The following is a 23,498-nucleotide window of genomic DNA, read 5'->3' as shown; positions in this document are numbered from 1 at the left end:
CGGTGCCATTGTGGACGGCCTCGCTCATGGGGACAGAATCTTGATGGTTCGAAGACAGGTGATCCCTGGGGTCAGGAGCACTAGAACATGCAACGGATTCTAGCAAACCAGATCTAGAGGCTTTGAGTTGGCAACACCACAGCCTCCTGTGTAGAGAGCACCAGTTGTGCGTGTGTTGGGGTGGAGGGAATACCGAAAAGTCGCAGGGTCCAGAGGCAGCTGGAGGCACAGCATGGGTCCCATGGCGGCAGAAAGGGCCCCTGGCTCCCCGCACTACGGAGACCCTCCAGGAAAGCACCTGGAGTCACACACACCGGGAGCACCACCAGGGACTAACACCCTCACCTTGAACATCGCGCTGTACTTGCGGCGACTGTGACTTCCCCACCCAGCTGCTTGTCAGAATCCAGGCTCCACCCCGAGCTCGGATTCGATGGGAGCAGGGTGGGCCTGGGTGTCTGCCACGGTGTACAGCTCTGGTTGAGAACCACTGGGCGACGGCCCCCAGTCACACACCACAGAGCCAGCCCTCTGCAATCACGGATCGCCAGCGGCAAGTGCCAGGCCTTCTCCTCTTTGACGAATGTTCTTAGAAGTGAAACCCTATTTCCTCTTTCAATACCACAGTCCCCTCAAACCTGTAATACCTCCAATTCCAAGCACCTGGAGTGACACGTGATGGCTGCACAATGGTGTGAATGTACTTAATGCTACTGAACCATATACTTAAAATGGTAAATTTTAGGTGATGTATATTTTACCACAATTAAAAAGAAAGAAAGAAAGAAAGAAAGAAACGGACCCTCTCCCAATTCCATTCCAGTCTGGAAGACAGCGCTCGGTCTCAACCCCACCCCACAGAACAGGCCCCACGCACAGCCAGCTTGTCAGCCCCCAAATTTTTAGCTTAACTCTGTACAAGAAGCAGACAAATGTTAAATACCTTCGTGAGTAAAAGATGAACATGTAGATTGTTGAGACCCCTTCTGCCCCACTTCCCTAAAAATATTCCAAAGATCCCCATGGGTGTCCCAGGCCAGAGACCAAACTTCAGCGATTATTTTTACCACCTAATGAGTTACGAAGCATATTTAACCAGCCAACCGCTTTCAAAGGCAGACAAGGGAAGGAGGCAAAGGGGAGTTTTTTCACAGTCCTGCCTTATACAGAGGTGTGTACGTGACCTGGTGAAGTGGGTGTATATAGAAGGCCTCCTGGGTCCCATTTCCCGGGCCGACATCCCAGAAGGACCGAGAGGCCAGGGAGGTCCCTTCCGGTCAAGGTCACCCGTTTGATGTATGTTCACAGCCGACGAAGAACATGGAGGGTCGCACAGGTGAGCTTCAGGGCGCAGGTGAGCCAGGCAGGCGATTCATCAGAGTGAGCCCATAACTCCTGCCCGAAAGCCCAGAGGTGTCACACAGGACATCCATTCACCTGAACATGAGACGTGTGCCAGAGCGACTGGTGGGGGGGCGCAGGCAGGAGACGATGAAGGGATGCTCCCAGCGGCCCTGCTGCCTTATCTCAAAAACAGAGAGATTGGAAAAGAAGACAGGGACTGGCATTTTCAGAGCATAGAAATTGGGTCACATGAAAACAGAGCGATTTCCACGCCGCCCTTGAACATCAAATGTAACACTCAGCAGGGCCCAGGATTTCATGACCTTAATAAATGAGAAATGCTCTTTCAGACCCGCCCAGGCTCTGGTTCAGCAGGACTTCCAAAGGGGCTTGTTACGCATCAAGTTGTGAGGGGAAGGAGGACCCCGGGGCAGGAGGCGGGGGCAGCCCCCGGCAGAGCGCAGAGCCGGCCGCCAGCAGTCATGAGCCCGGATCTGTGGTCACAGAGCCCGGGGTTCAAATCTCACTTTGCCGCACACTGGTGTGCGGCTTAGAGCAAGTCCCTTCACCTTCCTAAGCCTCAGTTTCCCCATCTGTAACATGGAGGTGGCCCCACCTACTTCCAAGGGGGTGCTGAGGAATAAGCTGAGATGAGAGGACTCAGCACGCAGAGTACAAGCTCTGCGAAGGGGGTAGTTTCAAGAGGGGTGTAAACTGAGGAATGAGTGATGAAGGGGAAGGTGAGATCCCTCATCCCACGGAGAACCATGGAAGGCTTCCTGGAGGAGGCAGCAATTGAATGTCGCCTTCAAAGACGCCAAGAATCCAGAAACGGGACTTTGGGGCTCTGTGCAAAGCATATGGGTGACAGATCGGAGCCGGGATTTTGGGAGTCCAACGTGGCGACCACGTCGACGCTGAACCACAGGAGGGCTCACAGATGGCTCTTTGGGACTCTGCTATGTTTCACAGCCTGGGTTTCCTCAGGGGCACTTGGCTGCAGAGCTTTCAGCCTAAATCTGGATATCATCGTCTGAGGGTCAGTCGATGATTGGAAGGCGGGGCTCCTCTGGAACCACAGTTTCTCCCCGAGGACCCCACTCTGCCCGTTTAGTGGCTTTCTATTAATCCCAGGAATGCTTTGGTTTTTTAAAGTACTGGTCCATTTGCCAGAAAGGGAAACACTTCAAAGATGCGAAATCCCAGCTGTCCTGAGTCACAGAGAACCATCAGGAAGGACGTCTGGTGTGCACAATGGATGTGGGCGTTCAAAGGGGCTGGGGCTCGATGTCACGAGGCCAGGAATTAATTGGAAGTGTCTGCCATTGTTTTGAAATGAATGCTTTGTCCACACTAAACCCAACAGCCAACCGTGAGGGAGCCGATGCCAACGCAGTCTCACTGGGCCAGAGTCCACCTTCCAGTGGGGACACTCCCTGGCCGAGGGCCACACAGTGGACATGGGGCTGGAGGACACCAGGAGGGTCAGAGACAGAGAGGAAGGAAGGAGGCTAGGTGAGAAGACAGAGCCGAGGGAGAGCGTGCAATTGGACAAGTGCCCCTTTGGGGACAGCCACTCCTCACTCAGCCCATGGTGGCAGCATGGGATAGGCAGCCCACTGTCACCAGATCTTAGGAATTTTCAAAGAAAGTTGGAAACCTGGAGTTTAGTGTGGAATCTCCCAGAGTGAGCAATTAATTCACATTCTGTTTGCCTGCTGGGGGCCACCAGTTTACAGACTCAGGTCACAGTGAACGTCCAACCCATGTTCCTGCCTGTTAGTGGGAACGAGGGAGAGGACTGCTGACGTTTCCTGAGCAAGTACTATATGCCAGACACTTTCCATGCTGCTCCCTCACCTCATCTCCTACCCACTTTGTAAGGGAGTGACTAGGTCCTGGCTGGGCCAGCATCTGCTACAGGTGAAGGCACCTGACGCCTTGGAGTCAAGACTGAGCCTGGTTCTACCTGGTCTTGCACTTCACGCCCAGACTTACCCACCTTCAAGCCTCAGCTCACTGGCCACCTCCTCCAGGAAGCCCTCCTGGGTCCTCTCTGTCCCTCCAGAAAGCTCCACATCTCCAGGGTCCTCTCTGTCCCACTCGAGTCACACAGCCCTGTAACAATCTTTTTCCTGGACAGTCTGCCCACACTAGTGCTAACTCAGCTCCTGCACATAGTGGGTCTTTCAGTAGATTCAAGGAGTAGCACGACACAGGGCTTAGAACCCTGGAGTCAGTCTGCCAGTTTCAGATCCCGGCTCGGCCACTGACGCACGCTACTTAATTGCTCTGTGCCTTAGTTTCCATCTGTGGAATGGGGCCCAATGCACCTCAAAGAGAGGTGATGAAGATGAAATGAGACGAGCATGCAGAACAACCCCTGGCATGCAGTAAGTGCCTAACAAATGCTGGTTTTCTGTTTGCTGCACGAATACCTCCAAAACCCATTGTTCTTCCATCTCTCCACCCAAAGAGGGGATAAGGTGGAAAGAAACAAAACCCCCGTCCTGACTGGAATTACAAGGACATAAGAAGGAAGAAATAGACTCGAAAACTGAAGTCTGGCCCCTTGAAAGCATCACCTAAGGAGCTGCCATTTGTACCCCAGGCCAAACACAAGGATTCCATCTTTGATTTTTTTGTTTTTAATCTTTTTCTTTGTATGGGTTTCCTATTTTTTGGAATTTATTTATACTCGGGTTCTTTCCCCCAAAAAAACAATGCTTTAGGCAGCTTTGTGTTCCATTTTGACATTATTAGGAAAATACAACTTTGAATGCAGGCTGGCTTTCTGAGCAGGGTTACTGCGACGGGAAGCACAAATCTGAATACACGAAGGCTTCTTGGCTCCACAAGGGGTGCCGGGATGGGAGGGGGGATAACAATGCATCCCTGGAAAAGATGGGGTGCAAGGAGCTCACGGAGGGGCTCACCTGCTGAAGTTTCAACAAGGATAAAAAGGTCTCATGGGGGATGGAGACTGAAGCTGTGACAACTCCATTTTGTGACATTTTTCTAAGTGTGTCATTTCAACACAGCTGAGACGCTTTGACATCTCGGGGGCTTTTAGAGCATATAGACACATCCTGGTTTTCACAGAGAACAAAAGATCAGGGGAGAATTTTCATCAGCCCGACTGAACAAGGATCAAAGAGAAAACGCCAACAAAAAAGTGGTGCTCTTCCCCCACCCACATCTAAAAGGACTTGGAAATGGCAGGAAAGCTGCCTCAATTTGGGACACTTAACCAGCCCTTTTCAAGACAGACCACTTCTAGTTACAACTGAGCCTCCTCAAAGACACTGAGTGGTCCTCAGAGTCGGCAGGGAGAATAAGGTGGATAAAGCACAGAGTCTCTTCATCAGCTCACAGCCCCCAGTTCCTTTTCCGGCTGGGGAGGGGCCATGGGGGACTAGCTTTTGTGAGTTTCAGTAGGAACCCCACAACATCGCTCTTAAATGCGGCTTCCTGGGCCTTCGCCAAGTGAGAGTTGTCTATGAATTCTCCAACTTCCATCTGCGCTCAGAGGGGTGGTTTCTTTGCAGAAGTTGTATTGTATCAGAATAATTAAATTCATCAGCCATGAAGGTCTTCTTAATAGAGCGGATCTTCTAAAAATGAATCAAACTGTACTTCATGGGACGATCTCACAGCTCAGTGGAATTTACATAAGGCCCAAACAAGACCTACACAAGAACTATAGTGACACCCACAGACTCGACAGCTGGAGGGGGCGATGCTACAGGACAACCCTTTCTGACATCAAAGATAAGCTTATCAGAACCAGCCACTGATCATAATTCAAAGGGGTGAGCGACGTCTGGCCTGTCATGCTTGTAAAAGCCTTGAAACGTGAATCCCGGCGTTCCCCAGGGGTTATGAACTCTGGATTCGATTGAACCAAGATTCTCAGGATTACGACGGATGGATGACAGCGTCCCGCCCAGGGTAGAGGCAGTAAGGACTAACAGCCTGGGAGAGCACAGCTGCCCTCCCTGACCCAGATGTGGGAAAAGAACAAAATTACTTTCAGCCATCCGTGTAGCAAAACATAAAAGAAAGAACCTCCTAACCTTTAGAGTGCCTGGTCTGGTCTGTTTGTGATGAGGATTGGATTCTGGCCTCGTCACATGGGACCCACCATAAGGAGATGGGTGTGTTTACCTACGGTGAATGTGCTGCCGTCTCATAGCCCGGAGTGGGTTCCTGAGCTATGCTAACAAGCCTATAGGAATTAGAAATCACTGTGAGCATGGCTCCAGCCGCAGGGTCGCTCAGCGCAAACATCTGACTTATGGGGTTTGCTCTACTGGGGCATGTGGGGTCCCATCCCATTTCTCGAGGTGAAAGAAGTTTAGAGGCTAAAATAAATGTGTGAGCATTTCAATAAGGCAAAATCTACAGAAGATCAACAGGCATTACTGACCCCACGACAAGCGCTCACAGCTGCAAGCCCCGGGTTTAAACAGCCTGTGGATCTAACAAACGTGGCTCAGAGGCCAACAGGGGCTGCCGGTAGAGCTGCCCGCGCTGGGAGCGGCCGGTGCAGGCAGCAGACATGGGGAAAGATGCGTCCAACAGCCGCGCCCAGCACCTGGCACCGAGAAGGCTTTCAAGGAACAAATGTAGAATTAATTAGGTACAGTCCATATCACAGTGTAGAGCTTTGAAAGCAGGTTTCAAAACAATACAGCATGAGGGAGGCCGGTTGGCTCAGTTGATTAGAGCGCAATGCTCATAGCACCAAGGTTGCCGATTCGATTCCCACATGGGCCAGTGAGCTACACCCTCCACAACTAGATTGAAGACAATGACTTGACTTGGAGCTGACGGGTCCGAGAAAAACACACTGTTCCCCAATAAAATTTAAAAAAAACAACAATACAGCATGATATTTATGTAAAAACTACAATCAGAAAACTCAAAACTATATATTTCTGTGTGTACACATCTCAATTCATAGAAAAAGGAATGAAAAGATACATTCCGAAGTGAGAGTGGGGTTACCTCTGGAAGGGATGAGTGACAGAAGGAGGAAACTGGGGGAGGCGTTGCCGCAACTGTGTTCATATGTTACTTGTGGAATAAAAATTAGGTTAAAAGAACAGACAACAAACAGATGCTCTGACAGGGGCATGTGGAGGGTTGTGGGGCAAAGGAGGCAGCCAATCCTACAGGGAAGGGGACCGAGAGCGGGCAGGACAGGCTGCCTGCCCGCGGGGCCTGTCTTGAGGCTCTCACCCCTGAGGCACAGGCAGGTTTCTAGAGGCACAGAGGCAGGACTCAAAACCCAGGCTGCTGAGCTGCCCGAGCCTGCATGGGGTCCCCTTCACCTGCTTAGGTGAAGCCTCGGCCTGGAGGCCTTAGGCCCAGGGCTTCCTTGCGGGAGGGCTGCAGGGAGAGAGCCCGGGTGTTTCCTGCAGACGCCCCTGAGCAAGTCCTGAGGGCCACCTGGTCCACGCCCTTCGTGTGTGGGCAAGAGAGTAGCAATTCGTTCTGGGGTGGAGTAACTGGTCTCCCCCGGGCAGTTCCACCATCACCTCCAGTCTCAGGGATGCACCGACTGCCGGACGTAAGGGGCACCCACACAGCTCGGAACCTCGGAGCCCCCTTTCCTCAGGACCATCTGCCTGCTCCTCTGTGCTGCTACTGACCAGATTAACACATAGCGTCTGTCTTGGGTGATGCTGGGGCCGCAAGGAGCTGCCTGGGTTTGCCCGGGAAAGATGCAAGGGGAGCGGGGGACCTTCATCTTCAGGGAGCCCAGCCCTGGAGGTTTGCAGGGTGAAAAAGGACCTGCTCTGAGACAACACCTGTGAATGACCCCATCACACCAGGAGTACCTGTCATCTCCCCCCACCCCTATCAGCAGCCGGAGCCTGCCCGGGAGCCTCTGCTAACCCCTCGCCCTCCTAAGCACTTGGCCCAGGCCCCCAGACTCCGATGCACTCAGGACCCCCTGGGTTAACAGGCGGACTCGTATCCAGCAGGTGTGGGCAAGGTCCAGGCCTCAGCCGCTAACCAGCTCCCAGGTGGCCCTGCGGGTGCAGGTGTGCGGACCATACCTGGAGCAGCAAGAACTAGGAGCACAATGCCATGCCTTGCTTGCAGGTCAGTGACTTAGAGAGGAGCACAGGGGCCACGTTTCCACAACTTCCTACCTGGCCAGCAGCTGACAGCCCGAGGTTTTCACGGAGGAAGATTTACTGGTCACCCACCTCACACTAAGCTCCTACTACAGACAAGGTCTCTAAAAGACTGACTCACACCTGAGCTGGCCCAGCTGCTTAGGGATGGATCTGACCCACGCAAGGCCCATGGTACCCCAAAACCACTTAACCTCCCAGCCTTTGGTAGGATCACAGGGAAACACAGACCATTCCCTGCCTGTGCGGAGGACCCAGAATTTCTATTCTTCCTCCTTGAATGCCTGTTATTGACCTTGAGCCACATGTGACGCTGCCTGTCTCAGCAGCAACAATGAATGAGTTCACGTGCCACCCTGGCTTCTCCCGGGACCCTCTATTTCAGAGGGCTGGTTCCCATACCCCGGCAAGATGGGGTTAAATAACAGCCGAAATGGCTCTGGGAGGCCGGGGAGGCTCCTGGCAGCACTGCCAGCCTCAGGGGACATCGTGAACAATCTGGAGGGAGAGAGACCTGGGGAGGGGACGATGCAAAACCACTGCAGATGATAACCTGCCTCTGGGATCAGGTCTGAAGGCGAAAGGCCCCAACACATGTGCAACTGCGAATCACACCGAGGCAGGGCCGAGATGCTGGACGCAGGTCCGTCCTCTGCAGAGCCTGCCATGTCCTGTCACTGGGGCGGCCCTAGGGCGGGTTGGGGGTCCTCTCACCAGGATGGCCACCTTGGCCTCCCACAGGCTCTGCCTTGGCCTCTCCCCACCCCAACCCAGCCTCTCCCCTTCGGCAGGTGACCTTCCTGGACGCCGCTGTTTCTCCTTCCCAGTAGCCATTCACCCTTCTGGTCAAACACGACCCAGTCTTCCCCTGGAGGAAATCAGCGCCTCCAGTCACCATTCTCAGGCCTTACGTTCCAGGCGGGGCCCTGCCCCCAGCCCTGGGATAGCACAGGCATCCCAGGCCTGAGCCAATGGGCACAGTGCGTGCCCAGAACACGGCTCTCAAGTCAAGGATGGGCTCAGCCCAATTAGTCAACAGCTACAAGGAGACGATCTAGAAATGCAGAACAAAACAGGCACGCTTTTGCACGGGCCTTGACCCAGAAAGGGTGCAGGTGGAAGCCACTCCGTCATCCTACTGCCACACAGAACCTGGAAATGAAGGCACTGGGTCCACAGAGCGGAGAGAACGCCGTGTAGTGAAACTGCCCGTGTGCTGGGTCCAGCCTTACCTGAGGCCGGCCACATCCGGGCCTGTCTGTCAAATACACCCACGAACTCCATTTTGTCCCTAATCCACTTTGAGTTGGGTCTTCTGTCATTTGCAAACTGAGTCCTGTCTGATGCCGCAGCCCTTCCAACAAAGCTGACCATATCACTCCAGGTACAGAGCGCCCAGGGCTCCTACGGGTTCCGGGGTAAAACCCAAACCCTTCACAGCGGTACCCAAAGACTCCCGCTGAGCGGACCCCTCCTCTCATGGACCCAGCTGCGGCTCCTGCACTTCTGCATGCAACTTTGAAGAGGCCATTCCAGGCCACTCGTGTCTGTCACGCCTTTGCCCCAGCCGTCCCCACCGCCTGAAATGCCCTTCACTTTGTATCTGGCTAACTCCACCCCGATCCCCCAGATTCATCAGGAAAGTATTCTCTGTACACCCGGCCCCCAGGCAGAGTTAGGGCCGCTCCTCTGGGCACGTGACAACTGCAAACCCTCATCCCCCATCATGTAGTTGTGGGGTGTGCCTACCTCCCTGCCCCCCGAGGAGTGCAGAGGGGCCCCCGGGGCTGTTCATGACCTTGTATCCTGCACAAAACCTGACCCGTGACCAGCATTCAATCCGTGGAATGAATGAATGAATGCCTGTAAATGTGTTTACACAGACAAAATGGAGCCGCAGAGAGAATTCAGGTGAGAAACATAAAGTCACCAGAACTGGGAACAGACTGTTCTTGCCAAGCGGCCCACCTCCAGCCACTTAACTGAGAGGGTAAAGCGTTTCCACGAGGCTTCCATTAGCTTGGCAGTCACGAATGGCCAAGAACCCGATTACCGCGACGCTTCCGTGAGGAGGGCCGGGACTCACGAGGAGGGATTCTGCTCTGCAATTGGGGACTTATTGGGACGAGCTGCCCCAGGAGCCACATTCCCGAACCTCGTCTGCCGGGGTGCACGTTCAGACAGCCACCTGCTGCAGGCAGAGAGGCCACCGAGAACGAAGCCAGCCACCCGTTTCCGAGAAAGTAGGTCTTCGGAATACCTAAAGGTGCTTAGGTAGAAACACAAAAGGGCTGGCGCTCAGCAGCTGATATCAAACAGACACTTCCCTGGGCCCACAATCAGTCCTGTTCTTCCCTTTGGCCTGGGTGACCAGGAAATGTGAGACCCACAGAAAAACAAAAGGACTGTGGGAAGGGGAATAGGAAGAAAGACTTCCAGGTGAACGCGGGGTGTCAGGTTTGCCACAGAAACCACCTGGCGAGCAGAAACCAGGACACAGGAGGGGCCTGGGCTTCGTTCCCAGAAAGGATGACTGATCTTTTAGGGACAAGCGCTGGCTTGGTCGGTTTTTCATGCAGAAAGCAAGTGGGTCAGCTTATTCAGTCACCTAGCTGAGCACAGCAGGTGGAATCCTCGGAGCCGAAACAATGCTTAGACCCGCAGAAGGCCAGGGCGTCTGTGCTAGCCTCCGCGGGTCCAGGCTCCTGGTCCTCGCCCCCTCCAGACACCTCCCAGTGTCTCAGGACTTTGTCCCAGAGCACAGGCCCATCAGGTCTCTCCACCGCCCACACAGACTGTCCCAGTCCTCACTGCTTCCCCCAAAGTCCAGACCTCTCCCCGCGGCACCCGCCCCCCACCCTCCACTAAGGAAGGAGGCACCCCCATGCCTTTGCTCAGACTCTGCTCCCTCCAGTGGCCACATATCCTGCAGCTGTGCCTGGTGGCCCAACACACTGCACTTCCAAAGTCTGCTACAAACGTCCCCTCTTCTATGGCCCTGTTCAGAAGGCATCTGTCACTCCTCCGAATCCCCCTGACCCAGGGTCCGTGCTGGTGCTGACAGAATAGTGGAGAGAGTGGAGGCGTTGGGGGTTCATCACAGGATGACCAAGAGCCCTTGGGTGCACGCCTTAACTCCGTCCATCTTTTATCATCTCTCCACTGCGGGCAGTGGGGCGATAATAACCAGACCTGATCCTAAGGTTGTCATGACAACTAATTTAACAAGATGGTGTGCGTGGAGAAATAGTCAGCTGAGCGATAAATGTTGGGTCTGTCCGCCCCTTCTCGCGCCGTCATTGGCACCTGCGCTGGGTTACCAGGAGCATTTAGCATCATACAGAGTCATCCATTCAACAAGTTCACGCAGCAAACCACACAAGGGTGCCAGGTCTGGCCGTGAACTCACAGACGGCCTAACCTCCCGGAGTTTACAATCTAGAGGGCTGTGTGGATATCTCACTGCTGGATTATAAACTCCTAGACAGCAGAGGTCAAATCCAATCACCCCTGAGCCCCAGAGGAGGGCCCAGCACACAGAGGAGACCCCACAAATGTATGATGGTCCAAACGAGACCAAAACAGACTGAATTCTGGAAGCCTCGGTTATCTGCCAGATTCGAGGCATGGAACGGCCACAGCAAGAAACTGTTCAGATGACTCGAGGGGCCACGTACCCCCAGGTCACCAATTCTCAAAGAATCCAGACATTGAAACATCCATTTCACCGCAAACCATGCGTGATCTAATCTCAAAGATTCTGAATTTACTGCTCAGGCATCACCACAAACATCTTTACACGGTCGCTGAGCATTGAAAACAAACACTAATTAGACTGAATTATAACAGAACGTCAACTCTACAGAAAGCATCAGGATGAAAACTGGACAGTGCCAACAACACAGCTGACCCCCACGCCAGTTCTGAAAGTGCAAACTGCCTCCCAAAGTCCGCCAGCAGCAAGCCGGGGCCAGCTGCCATCAACGGTGATGGGTGACCAGGCAAAGAAAGCTGCAGAGCCTGTGGGAGGCTCAGAGGTACTGAGCAAGTGACTCAAATGAAATGAAAACGCAGCCGCACATCAGAGGCGAAGGCCAGCCAAGCAGGCCCGTCAGGCAAGCGTGCCCACCTGGGCAGGAGTAAGGGTCTGGCTTCCCCAGGGACCCCAGGCCTGCCACCATCTAACGCGTGTTCTTCAGCAGCTCTCTGGCACATGTCCAATTCCCCCACCCCTCTGATGAACAGCTGGACCCACATCCCTGAAGCCAGCCTCCCCTGACCCCCAAAAGGGCCATCCTGTTGTGCTTCCTGCGTTCTCTATCCCCGCTTAGCTCAAGTGCATGGCCACCAGCCCATCCCGGCCAAACTCACGCTCACCTGAGGGCAGAGCCTCTGACAGCAGATCCTGTTTCCCTGATTTGGGGGACGGTGTGTTTGTCACCTTTCTACCAATCAGTGGTGCTGGTGTTTAGTGAGGCTGTGAAAGAGGTTTCCGTCAGCGGCCACGAAAATCTGTCATCAGTGACAAGGGGAAAAGAGGTCTGGAGGATGCAAGGGTGGGGCCCAGGGTGAAACCCCAGAGAAACTCAGATTTACCCCAAAAGGGACACTGGCAGCTCCCCCTTGTGCTTGGTGGCACAGTCACTGCCTCTCGGGATGTGCCCCAAGGCAGGAGGAAATGAAATCGGAAATCCGCTGATCCTTCCCCGCAGGGGGATGAGCCCGATGAGGGTAACACGCTGTGAGAGAGCTTGTTTAATCAAGAGAAGGCAGAACGGGCAGTGGAAAGGAACCTGAAGGAGCCAACTCCTCTGGTCCCTGTGATGCAAATCCTGTATTAATTAATCTGATCAGTAATGTCCCATCATATCCAGGAAAGTCCAGAGTGTGCTCTGCTGCGAAGATAAGGAGGTTAAATCATTAAGTCATTAAAAAGAGGGGAAAAAAAGACTCTACATGCACCTGCTACAGAAATGCTCAGCTTGGAAGAGAACTTGGGAAGAGGCATGCAGAAAACGCCGGAAGGACGGCGCCCTCTAGTGGCCCATCTACACCTGTACAAGTGAGACGCGACAACCGGCACGGGTTTGTTTCATCTGAAGCGTCCAGCCCGCTGGGCAGACCGGCACCTTCCAAAAAGCAGGTGGCTCTTTCGGGGGTGGCCCCGGTGCTGGTGGCTCTGTTACCATCTGAGGTACTTACGGTCCCAAGGTGGCATTTCTGCTGGCCTGCCCAGGTGCAGACAGCTCCACCCATCCTGAGCAGATGCAGCACTCAAGGTAACAAAGGTGAAAGATTGTCACGATCCACAGAGGTTCCTGGAGGTGGGGCCTTTGGAAGGGGAGCCTCAAAGGAATTTCTGGGAGCCAGAGGTGCGTGGGGAGTCCCTCTCTGCCACCCCAAATGAAGCTGGGTTCCCATGGCGCCCGTTCAGTTCTGTTCCTTTAGAGCATTATCACAGTCTGAGGCATGTGAGTGTGTCTATGTTACAGGATTCGTGTCCATGGCACTCTTTTTTTTTTTTTTTTTTTTAGCTGAGCCATCCTGCCACCTGTTGGCAGCTCAGCGGCTGCTCAGCTCGGGCTGACTCGAACCGCTGTTGCTCAGAGCTCAAACTCTTGAGCGAGCTCTTAACCAACTGAGCCACTCAGCCGGCCTCCATGGCACTCTTAAGGGCACACGCCCAGCCTGCCCCCTCTCCCCAGCTCCCTGCACAGCCCTGGTCCAGAGGAGACCCTCAGTGACACCTGGCCAGTTAATGGTGAATGAATGAATGAATGATGTTTCAGGACTTCACCATTCTTTTCTGGTATTTGTTTTTGGAACTCACAGGAGCTCTTTTCTACTCTTTCTTTTAGGGTCTCTAGGGCAGGCCGGATAATGTCCCCCTCTCCCCCTAAAATGTCCATGTCCTAATCCAGGGAATCTGCGCCCTTACGAGGCAAAAGGGACTTTGCAATGTGATTAAGTTAAGGTCCTTGAGATGGGAGATTATCCGGGATTATCCGGTGGGCCTAATGTCATCCTTATAAAGTGGATACAGATAGATAATAATAATAATAATAATAATAATAATAATAAAAGCAATGTGGCAACAGAGAGACTGCAAGATGTAATGCTGTGGGCTTTGAAGACGGAGGAAGGGGCCATCGGCCAAGGGACGCGGGCAGCTCCAGAAGCTGGAAAAGTCAAGGAAACGGATTCTCCCCTGGAGACTCTAGAGCAGCGGTTCTCACCCTGTGGGTCGCGACCCCTTTGGGGGTCGAACGACCCTTTCACAGGGGTCGCCTAAGACCATCGGAAAACAAAAAGATATTTACATCATGATTCATAACAGTAGCAAAATTACAGTTATAGAGTAGCAACGAAAATAATTTTATGGTTGGGGGTCACCACAACATGAGGAACTGTATTAAGGGGTCGCGGCATTAGGAAGGTTGAGAACTGCTGCTCTAGAAGGAACCGGCCCTGCCGACACCTTGATTTTAGGACTCCTGCCCTCTAGGGTGATGAGATATTGCTTCAGCCACTAAATCTAAGGTAATTTGTTACAGCGGCCACAGGAAACTAATACAGCCTCGAGACAGCCCCAGCTACGCTGTGTCATCTCAAAAGGCCCGGAACAGTCCTTGTCTGCACCTGTTTTACTGAGCACCTACTCTGCGTCAGCCACCACGTTAAACTCCGTGACACAGTCGTTACTGAACTGTGGCATGGCCTCGGCTACACGAGCAGAACAAACACGAAACACGCATGCGGGATGAGCACGACCAATGCAATGTATAAAACCCCGACGGTCTCCAAGGGTCGCAAGTCGCTCTCATGTGACGACGAGGCCTGAGGAGGTTGGCTTCCTAACGTAAGTCCACTGACATGTACGACAGTCTGTGTAAATAGGGCAGGACAGCCTCATGGTCAGCAGGAGCTGAAGCCGCTTCTCCACCAGGGGAAAGGCCAGTGGTCGCCAGGGGTCTTCTCCTCCCCTGCTCTCCCCCTCCTGGGGGTGAGGGGTCCTAAGGACGCTTATCCATGGCAGCAGCCTCCTCCCAGCTCAGTGGTTCTCAGCCAGGGACAATTCTCCCCTCCAGGGGACGTGTGCCAGTGTCGGCAGACAATCTTGGTTGTCACACCTAGGGACAGAAGTTGTTCCTGGCATCTGACGTGTAGAGACCAGGGATATGGCTCAATACCCTCCAGTGCCCAGGACGGCCCCACCTCAGAGAGTGACCCAGTCAGACGTGAGCAGGGCCGAGGTGGAGAGGCCTTGCTGGAACTGACTCAGGAGGCCCAGGAGCTGTACAGGTGAGGGCGCCCGACGTGCGTGCATAGGCCTGCAGCATCTGCAGGTAGCCCAGTGCCTTCTCCCAGGTCAGGATCCCTGGGGGACCAAGGTCATCATGGGACTTAAACCCCATCCGGGCTGTCCTGGTTGTAAGTGCTAAACGCGTGTGCCGTGTGGGCACCCTTCAGTCTGTAAGACCGAGGTGGGCAGGGCCCTGGCCTCCAGGCCCTTCCAGAGAAAGGCTCCTGCCTGCTGCCACCCAGCCCCCACCTCCAGCCCCCAGGGAGGCTCCTTGGCACAGAGGGACAGCCTGGACTCCTCTGTCCGTCTGCTTTCTCATCCAGTTTGGACATGAGGTGGGGGCCCGAGGGCAGACGTAACTGTGCAGCCGCGTCCAGTCCATCCATCTTTGTTATCACGCTGTGTGCCTGGCACAGGGCCAGACTCTAATTGCCCACACGGCGCAGCCGGGGCTGCAGCAGGCAGCTGGGAGGGCACCGGGGAGGAGACGGTGAGTGATGCCCTGCGCCCTCCCAGCCCTCTCCCCTTCCTCCATCGGAGGCAAGGCACGAGCGAGCCAGCATCAGCCTGCCCTGTCCTCGCTCTCTGGGCTGCAAGAAGCTCCGCCACTTGCCTAAAGCCCTGGCCTCCCACCTCCGGTTGTACTGACAACCGAGCACCCTGCCTCCCCGAGGAAGTAGGTGGATTCCAGCAGGGAGAGCGCTCTGGACACTGGTGACAGCTGGGGGCCAGGCAGGGATGGCCGGACCAGCCGAGTGTGCTGCCATGTCCTGTGTGGCTGGACGGCTGCTACTCGGAGGCTGCTCTGACCCGAGCCCAGGGTCACAGTGCCCAGGGACCTTCTGCTGTCAGCTCTGCTCACCGAGGCAGCCGTGGTGGCAACAGGACGGACCGTGGGCCCAAAACATCGGGGTTTGTTCCAACGCCGCCAGGCTTGTTTCTGTCCATCCTGGCTTTAGGGGACCGGCCCCTTCTCATGCTCCCAGGGAGCTCTTCCAGGACACACACCTCAAAGTCCCCTAGGTGACTAGCCCAGCACCCCGCTCCCTTCATGCCCTGAAGCCGTCCCACTCTGCTATTGTTTTATGTTTTAAACAACTGTCTGTCTCCAGCCTGAACAGGCACTCCCTGAGTGCAGGGTCCTTTGTCTGTACCTGCGCAGCCCGGCACAGGGCCTGGCACACAGTAGGCCCGCAACAGAATGACCGAGTGAAATGCGCATCATAACCACACCCCCAGGTCACAGATTCAATAAGAGAACATGTGAAATTGCCAACCCCAGGGCAAACCAGAGAGAGCAGGCCCTCAACAAACGCTCAGCAAATAAGCTTTGTGGGCCTACTATGTGCTGGCTGGTCACCTGCAGGGCTGGAGGCCAAGGAAGCGGGTGATCACCCCACAGCCTGCTGGGGCCACCTGCTTCATCCTTACAGAGACAGCCCCCCCGGCCTCCTCTGTGTCTTCTATAAGTAACGAATGTGTCTGTTCAAGTGTACCCCAAGTTTCAAAGGCCTGTCCTGCCTCCCCAGCTGCACAGAAACACCTGCGTTTGGAGAAAATGCCTGAAGGGCCACATTTCACGTGGGGGTCCCTTTACTTGTAGTTGCTGTTTGAGAGGTTCAAGGGTCGGGGGCTGGGGAAAGTAGGTATGGCTATGTTAATTCACTTTTAACTTTAAATTTCGCCTGCGTAATACAAGAAGTCAGGCTTTTCATACACATTGTATCATATAACCATGATGAGATTTGCTTCAGTTTGCATCTGCTCACTCTCTCCTCCAACAGCCACTTACTTAGTGGACGTCCACTAACGTCAGGCCTGGTGCTGGGCAGGCACGGTGAGGACTCAGACACAGGCACAACCCCACGGGCCTCGGCGTCCAGGAGACACATAATGGAGGGATGTGAGAATGCTGGGGACCTAAGAGGGAAAGAGTAGCAGTCCAGGCAGGCTTCCTGGAGGAGGCAACTTTGGACTCAAGTCTTCAGGGAACCAGGCCTTCAGGGAGGAGGGAGAGGGTGCCAAATCCCCATCCCCACATTCCTGGCGGTACGAGAAGTGTGTCTTTTCTCTTTGGGTCATCCTGCAGCAGGAGGGTGGCTAATAAGTGAGGAAAGGAGAGGGCGCTCTCAAGTCCCGATCAGGAAACTGCCAGCTTTCATTCTCAAGTTCCCGTCTCTTGTCCCACGCCCAACCTGAAAGCCGTCAGCCCAAAAGGACAGTGAGAGGTGGCCTTCAGGGAGGGGACAGAGGCTACTTCTGGACGAGTGCCATGGAGGAAGGAAGTCTGACTCGTATGCCCATCCCATATCCTCTGAGATGAGCTCACTCCGGCTGCCGACAGCCAGGGTCAGGGGTGCAACTACAGACCCGGGAACGGGGGTTCAGCATGCAGGTGACGTGCCCAAGGGGCAGCTAATGGTGACATTGATATTGGAACCAAGTTACCCAACTACAAAGTCCTCTCCAGACAAGAGAATAAACAAGGGGACGTCACGGGCATTAAAGAACTCTTAGAAAGCTCTTACAGTCTCGCCCCTGCAGGGAGGTAAAGAGGGCAGAAGGGAGGAAGGGGAAAGGCACAGCCAGCAGCCGCAGGGACACCGAAGTGGCAGCAGCTGCTTGTCTTTCTCGGGAGCGTGCTCTGGGCCAGGCGTGGACGGCCACGCGGCCCTCAATGCAGCCAGTGGCACCTCGCTTGTGGCCACTTCACCGATAAGAATAAAGCTCCGGGACGTTAAGCAACGTGCCCAAGGGCCCATGAGGAGTCAGACACGGAGCCAGGACTTGCATCCTGCCTGTCCTACTGGTGGGCATCTGGAGTAAACACCGTCATGAACCTGAGCCCAGTCGTGCCTTCCATGTCCTCCTACGCAGCAGACGTCAAGCCTGCCAAGGAGGTAACAAACACGCTGGTGAAGTAGCTATTCCAGAAAAGTCCTCTGGGCGCAAAGGCTGATCAACGGGCTGTGGGTGGGGGCAGGTGGCCACAGGGCCCTCATGGAGGGGTGCTCTCCGCTCAGGTCCCCAGGCTTTCGGAGCTTGGGGACTCCTTTTCTAACAGAAAGTGTAACGGACCTTCAGAGAAAACGCAGTTTGGCACGGCCTTTACATTAGTTTTCCAACAGGACCTGGCAAACAGCAGTCCACATGTGAGCGAGATGCCTGTGTATTTGGTCCTCCTCAACATTCCCCTAAATGAGGTCCACAGACATGGGTCTTTCTAGGTCTTGTGTGAGCTGAGCCAGGGTCGAGGAAGACAAGGAGATGCTGAGTGAAGCACAGCTAAACGGTTGTCCTTTTCTGCAGGACTTCTCAGAGCCTTGACTATGCTCTTGTACCTTGTGATTTTCCCAGGGGAGGGGTAGAAAAGTCAGTAATCCAGCCCCTCGGTTAGAGAAAGCAAGAGGAACTAAGTCCATCACAGCCCCCAGAGGGCGGGCGGGCAGGGACTGTCCCTCCAGAAGCCACCAAGCCCTTTCTTCCATCACCATCTCCTCCCTGCACTGCACCGGAAGGGCACTTGGCCTGGTTCAATGGCTTTCTTCCTGTTATTGGAAGGCCCACTGTCTCTGAAGAGCTGCATCAGACAGTGAGCTAAGAGCCCCCTGCATTCCACTTCCTGAAGCCCCTCCTTCAACGGCTGATTTCTCCTCTAGAAATGTCCCCACACGCGCCTACAAAAAGCCTGCTCAGAAGAACGTGAATGGTCAAGGCAAAAATCAGCCTGTGACCACCTTCTGAGAAGGGCTCCTCTCCTGGTCACCTGTGGACCTGGCACCAGTGTCCCTTTCTGTAAGGACATACCAAGCAGAGCCCAGAAAAAAAATGTGTGCTCTTTATTCCGTCAGACAGGAAAAAGCATTTGTAGAAAGCTTTCTCAGTGTCAGAACCACAGGAGCATTCGAAGAACCACCATCTTACTCGGTCTCCCAGCAGGTCCCCAGGAGACGGGGAGGTTCAGAGCTCCAACTAAACCCCTGACTAAATCCTCCAACTAAATCCCATTCCCATTTGCTGTGTGACATTGGGCAGGTTAGTTAGCCTCTCTGGGCTCTGGTTTCCTCAGCTGCAAAATAAGTTGTTATGAGGATTGCATGAGACAGAGCATGTTAAGAGATTGGGACAGTCCCTGGGGCCTAGAAGGTTCCGTGCACATCACCGGTACCATCGTCCCCATGTCACAGGCGAGAGAACCTAGCAGCAGAGCGACTGCCGACTGCCATGATCGCACTGATAATGGCAAAGCCTCCTGAAGAAACGAGAGAATGAATGTCTTACCCAGCAGTGACAAGAAGAACCGGATGCTGGCCCAGGCAGCCAGTGAAAAGGGGAAGACAGCGCCAAAAGATGATTCAACAGACACCCATCACATCAGATTTGATGCCCCTGAACAAACCGCAATTGCAACTTGATCCTGAAGACGTTCTAAACACCATTCTTTGAGGCCCAAAGACCCACATCACCCACCAGGCTGATGGAAACTTCCCGACACACTTCGCTCCACAAATCAGGTACTCGTCCAAAGGTCCCCTCCTGTCCCCACTGTCCTCACACCACCCTCATCACCTTCCTGGGAAAAGTCAAACAGGGTCTAAAGCCAGCCAGGGCCTAAACAGCCTGCTTCCATACAGCAGAGAAGAAATCAGGGCGGGCCCATGTTTCGCTTTTGCTGAAAACAATAAGGAAGAAAACGGGGGGCACTCACTGGAGAAGAGGGTGCGGCTGGCGGAGGCGTTAGAAACACAGCCAAGGTGAGGCCAGGGGACTCAGCCGGGACCAAGGAGACACAGCCGAGTGCATATATGGACGCAGGCAGGGACGCCCCCATGACTTGCAATTCGAGGAAAGGGCCCCTTTAGGGCAACTTTGAGGAAGGCCACCAAGCATCAAGCTGTCGGGAGGACTGGGGTGTTGGGAGTGATAGAAGCCTGCTAACCACAGAATATTATTTCTATCTCACTGCCAACGGCTTCATGGGCAAGCACAGGGCTCCCCAGGAAAGCGAACCCACAGGCCTGAAGAGGGCAGGAAGGAGTGTCCACGGCTCTGCTGCCACTGAGACATCTTTATTTGGCCCAGTGAAAACTCAGCAATAGACTTTGGCCCCCGAAAAGCCTTGTCTCAGCCTGGAGACCAGGCTGCCGGGCAGGGCGGACGGGAGGGTCTGCACGGTGGCCCAGGTCTGGTTCTCTGTCCCAACCCTGAGCGAACATGACATGACAAAGGGCAGGCCCGCATCACCCCACAGCTGCATCTCCTGTCAGAGGCTACTGTCAGGAGGACCAGCTGCTAAAGAGGAACATTTGTCACCCTGTTTCCACGACAACAGGAATCCAATACCAGAAACAGAAAGAGAAGAAAGGGAAGTGGCCCAAACTGCAGAGGCTGGCAGGTTGCTTTCGGTGCTTATCTCATGGGGTGCAGGGAACAGGAAGATCCTGGAATTGGGGAGGGGTGGGGTGGGGGAGAGCAAAGCAGAACCACACCCCCGTTGGGCGACTGGACACTGCGCCTGGTTTCAATGCAGGGCCCAGCCACCTACCAGCTCGGTGACCTGAGCAGGCCATCTCTCCGTGCCTGGTTCCCCCGTCTGTAAAATGGGTTAGTTAACAGTAATCCACCTCAGGAGGTCGCCACGGGAATAAATGAATTTATGGTGCCTGGCGCTAGGAAGCACTATTAGCTCCTCTCTGTGATAATTATTAGCAATCTTCTAACCCCAGTGGAAACATGGTCACTGAGGATGACATCTCGTAGGTGTTGCTACAAGAAAGAACCCGCTGGTTCCCAGTTTGCTTAAGTGGGTGTGTGTGTCCCACGGAGGTGCCAGGGGCCCGAGCTGGCCCTCCACTGGCAGGGTGCAAGGAAGAGGCTTTGGGGCAGAGAGCAGCCTCAGTGTCTAATCTAGCCGTGTTACCAGGTGACATGTCCCCAGTTAAGTCCCACTGGGTGTAACTTGCTCTCAGCTCCAGCGTCCTCACACCCACACCTGACACCTGGGGATTTCTGGGTGGGCCCCTGAGCTCCCACCTTTTCTCACCACCGACTTCTCTCACTTCTGGCTCAGCCCAAGTGTCTCCTGCTCAACTGTTCAAGTTTCCTATCAGAAGCAGTTCCTCTTGCCCTAGATATTGGAGATACTCCCCGGTGACAATCAGGCATGGAATTGTCACGCAAGGAGCCACCTTACATTTCTGAATCCTTTTGACCTTCTCACAACATAAGCAAGACGGCTTCCTCTGACAACGAGCAGAAAAAGCAACGCAGAAGAGGAAGCTGCGACCTGGGACGTCACATCCACGCCTCCAGAATGCCAAACAAGCACCACGGAGAGGATGACAAGTGCTATTTAAAACCAAACGACAGCAATCGTCGCATCTGTTTAATGACACATCCTCTGTACCTGTCAAACAAGCTACGTGAGACTTTCAAACAAGCTGAGGAGGAGATGCGTGACATCTTCTTTTTTAGCCAATACAATGGACACCCCGTGCACGGTATTTTGAATTCACGCCCAACACCCACATGCTGTGGCAGGGCCGAGCTCTTCTCCCTTCACAACAGGAACGGGACCCTATCCCCACTAGTTACAGTTCCCCAGGCTGATAGTCACTGGTTATCTTAAAGGACTTCATATCAGAAGGAAAAAAACCTGCTGTTTATTTTATCACTGAAAAATCGTATGGAATGAAATTGTAAAGCAGAAGTTCATCTAAATGGGCTTATCAGTTTGCAAGCTGTGGGCCCGGTGCAAACACCAGTTTCACAGTCCTTTTCAAAGGAAAAGACCAATCTTCCTTGTCCCTTTTCCCTTGAAAACCAAGGACAGTCTACAAGACAAACTGTGGCGTATGCAGAATCAAGAAAAAAATATGATCAACTACGTGTTTATAATTTATCCCCATCACCCCCTCACCGACGAAAATAACAATAACAACAATCATAATAACCAGCAGGTTTAGGCACTTCCTACGCACAGGGCACTGTGGGATACAGAGTGTCCCCCCGAAAGTCACGTCCACCCAGAACCTGTGACCGTGGCCTTACTTTGGAGGTAGGGCCTTTGCATCAAGTGAAGATGAGGTCGCACAGCATTGGGAGGGGGGGCAGCCAACCAGTGTCCTTAAAGGAATGGGGACATTTAGACACAGACACACAGAGGGTCATGTGACGGCGGAGGCACAGTGGAGTGGTGTGTGTACAAGCCAAGGACACCAAGGACTGCCAGAACCACTAAAACCTAGGAAAAGCCCGGACAGGTCCCGAGGGCTGAGACACACTGTCAGCTGCCAAGCAGGCACTGCATTCTGTGTACTAGTCTCCGGAGCTTGGCTGAGGCGGGCGCACCCCCGAGACAGGTCTGCTCAGAGCACTGGGAAATTCGGCTCATGATCACGGCCACAGAGGCCCCCGTGGTACCTCCCGGGGCACAGCGTGCCGGCCCTCCCCGGGCCTTGCTCTTGGTGAAATCCAGCACGACCTCTTCAGTCATCTCTGGATTTTCTACAAATATACAGACAATTTTTAGCAACCGTTACTGCTCTATGGCCACCCCATTCCTTTTAGAACCGAAGAATCCCATTCTGATGGCTCCTGAAATCATTCTTTGCCCTGACAAATACTTATTGAGCATGTCACCATAGGCTATATCCTGCTTGGGACACCACATTTTTCAAAAAATAATTTACTTGGCTAATGATCACCAATGTTTAATTTAATTGACTCTTAAATGTGTTTAATTTCCCACAAGTGGAGCTACAAGCTGACAAGCTGAGCCTTTTTGCCAGGTTGAGACAAGCAGCAAAAAAAGGCACGGAAGAGAAATGAGACGCAGTGCCATCCGACAAGGACTCCACTGCCAGCTCTCACCCTTCCGCCACCCACCCCCACCCCCGCTCTTCTGAGCACGGCCCAGGTGCCATTTCTGGGCATTTTGTAGTCACCCCACAACCTGATGCTATCGCTGTCACCTGCCTGGGAAAGCTGGCTCCCGGGGTAACTTGCCCGGCTGGCTCAGGAGGCAGGGAGTGAGTGGGTGCCACAGGCAGAACGGGAAACCAGGCCCTCCAGCCTCAGGGTTCATCCGCTCCCTTCGCCACTTGCTCTCCTGCCTCTACATCAAAATCAGCGAAGGAAATCCATGTGCCGCCCGGGCGCTGAGTCACCCTCTCCCGCGTTCCAAAGCGGCAGTGCTCCTGGCGCAGGATCTGACACAGCCGTGCAAAGGCGGGCGGCGTGGCTGCACCACGGAGCTGGGCTGTGCCGCTGGGCAAACCCGAGACACAGGAGATGCACCCGGCATGGTTCCAGGAGCGTGAAGTTCAAAGTCAGGCAAAGGCAAACAAGAAACAGGACAGCATGGATGTGTGCATGGTAACTGCAAGGAAAGCAAAGGGGTACTCAGTGCACATTCAAGGTGTGGGGGCCCCTCTGCTGGGGGGGCAGGCTCCAGAAAGGGGGGGTACAGGTGACATTATATAAGCCGGGTGGTACAATCGGGGGTACGTTTTTCATTATTCTTTAAACTGTGTATACATACATTCTTTGCAGGTGCAATATATTTCACACTATTTTTTCATTTAATTTTTAATTGTGGTAAAATATACATAACATAAAATTTACCATTTTACCTTTTTTTTTTTTAATTGGGGGACAGTGTGTTTTTCCAGGACCCATCAGCTCCAAGTCAAGTCGTTGTC

At 53.9% G+C, this 23,498-nt stretch overlaps 1 protein-coding gene across 1 annotated transcript in view; it reads right to left on the bottom strand.

Moving 5' to 3' along the window:
- The window catches only part of PARVB (parvin beta), a 104,349-nt gene that overhangs the window by 44,797 nt on the left and 36,054 nt on the right, over positions 1–23,498 (bottom strand). The window lies entirely within an intron of this gene.

Source organism: Hipposideros armiger, unplaced genomic scaffold (genome assembly GCF_001890085.2).
Source record: "Hipposideros armiger isolate ML-2016 unplaced genomic scaffold, ASM189008v1 scaffold_1129, whole genome shotgun sequence".
In the NCBI taxonomy this organism is placed as follows: domain Eukaryota; kingdom Metazoa; phylum Chordata; class Mammalia; order Chiroptera; family Hipposideridae; genus Hipposideros; species Hipposideros armiger.
This window is presented reverse-complemented; position numbering and strand designations above follow the sequence as displayed.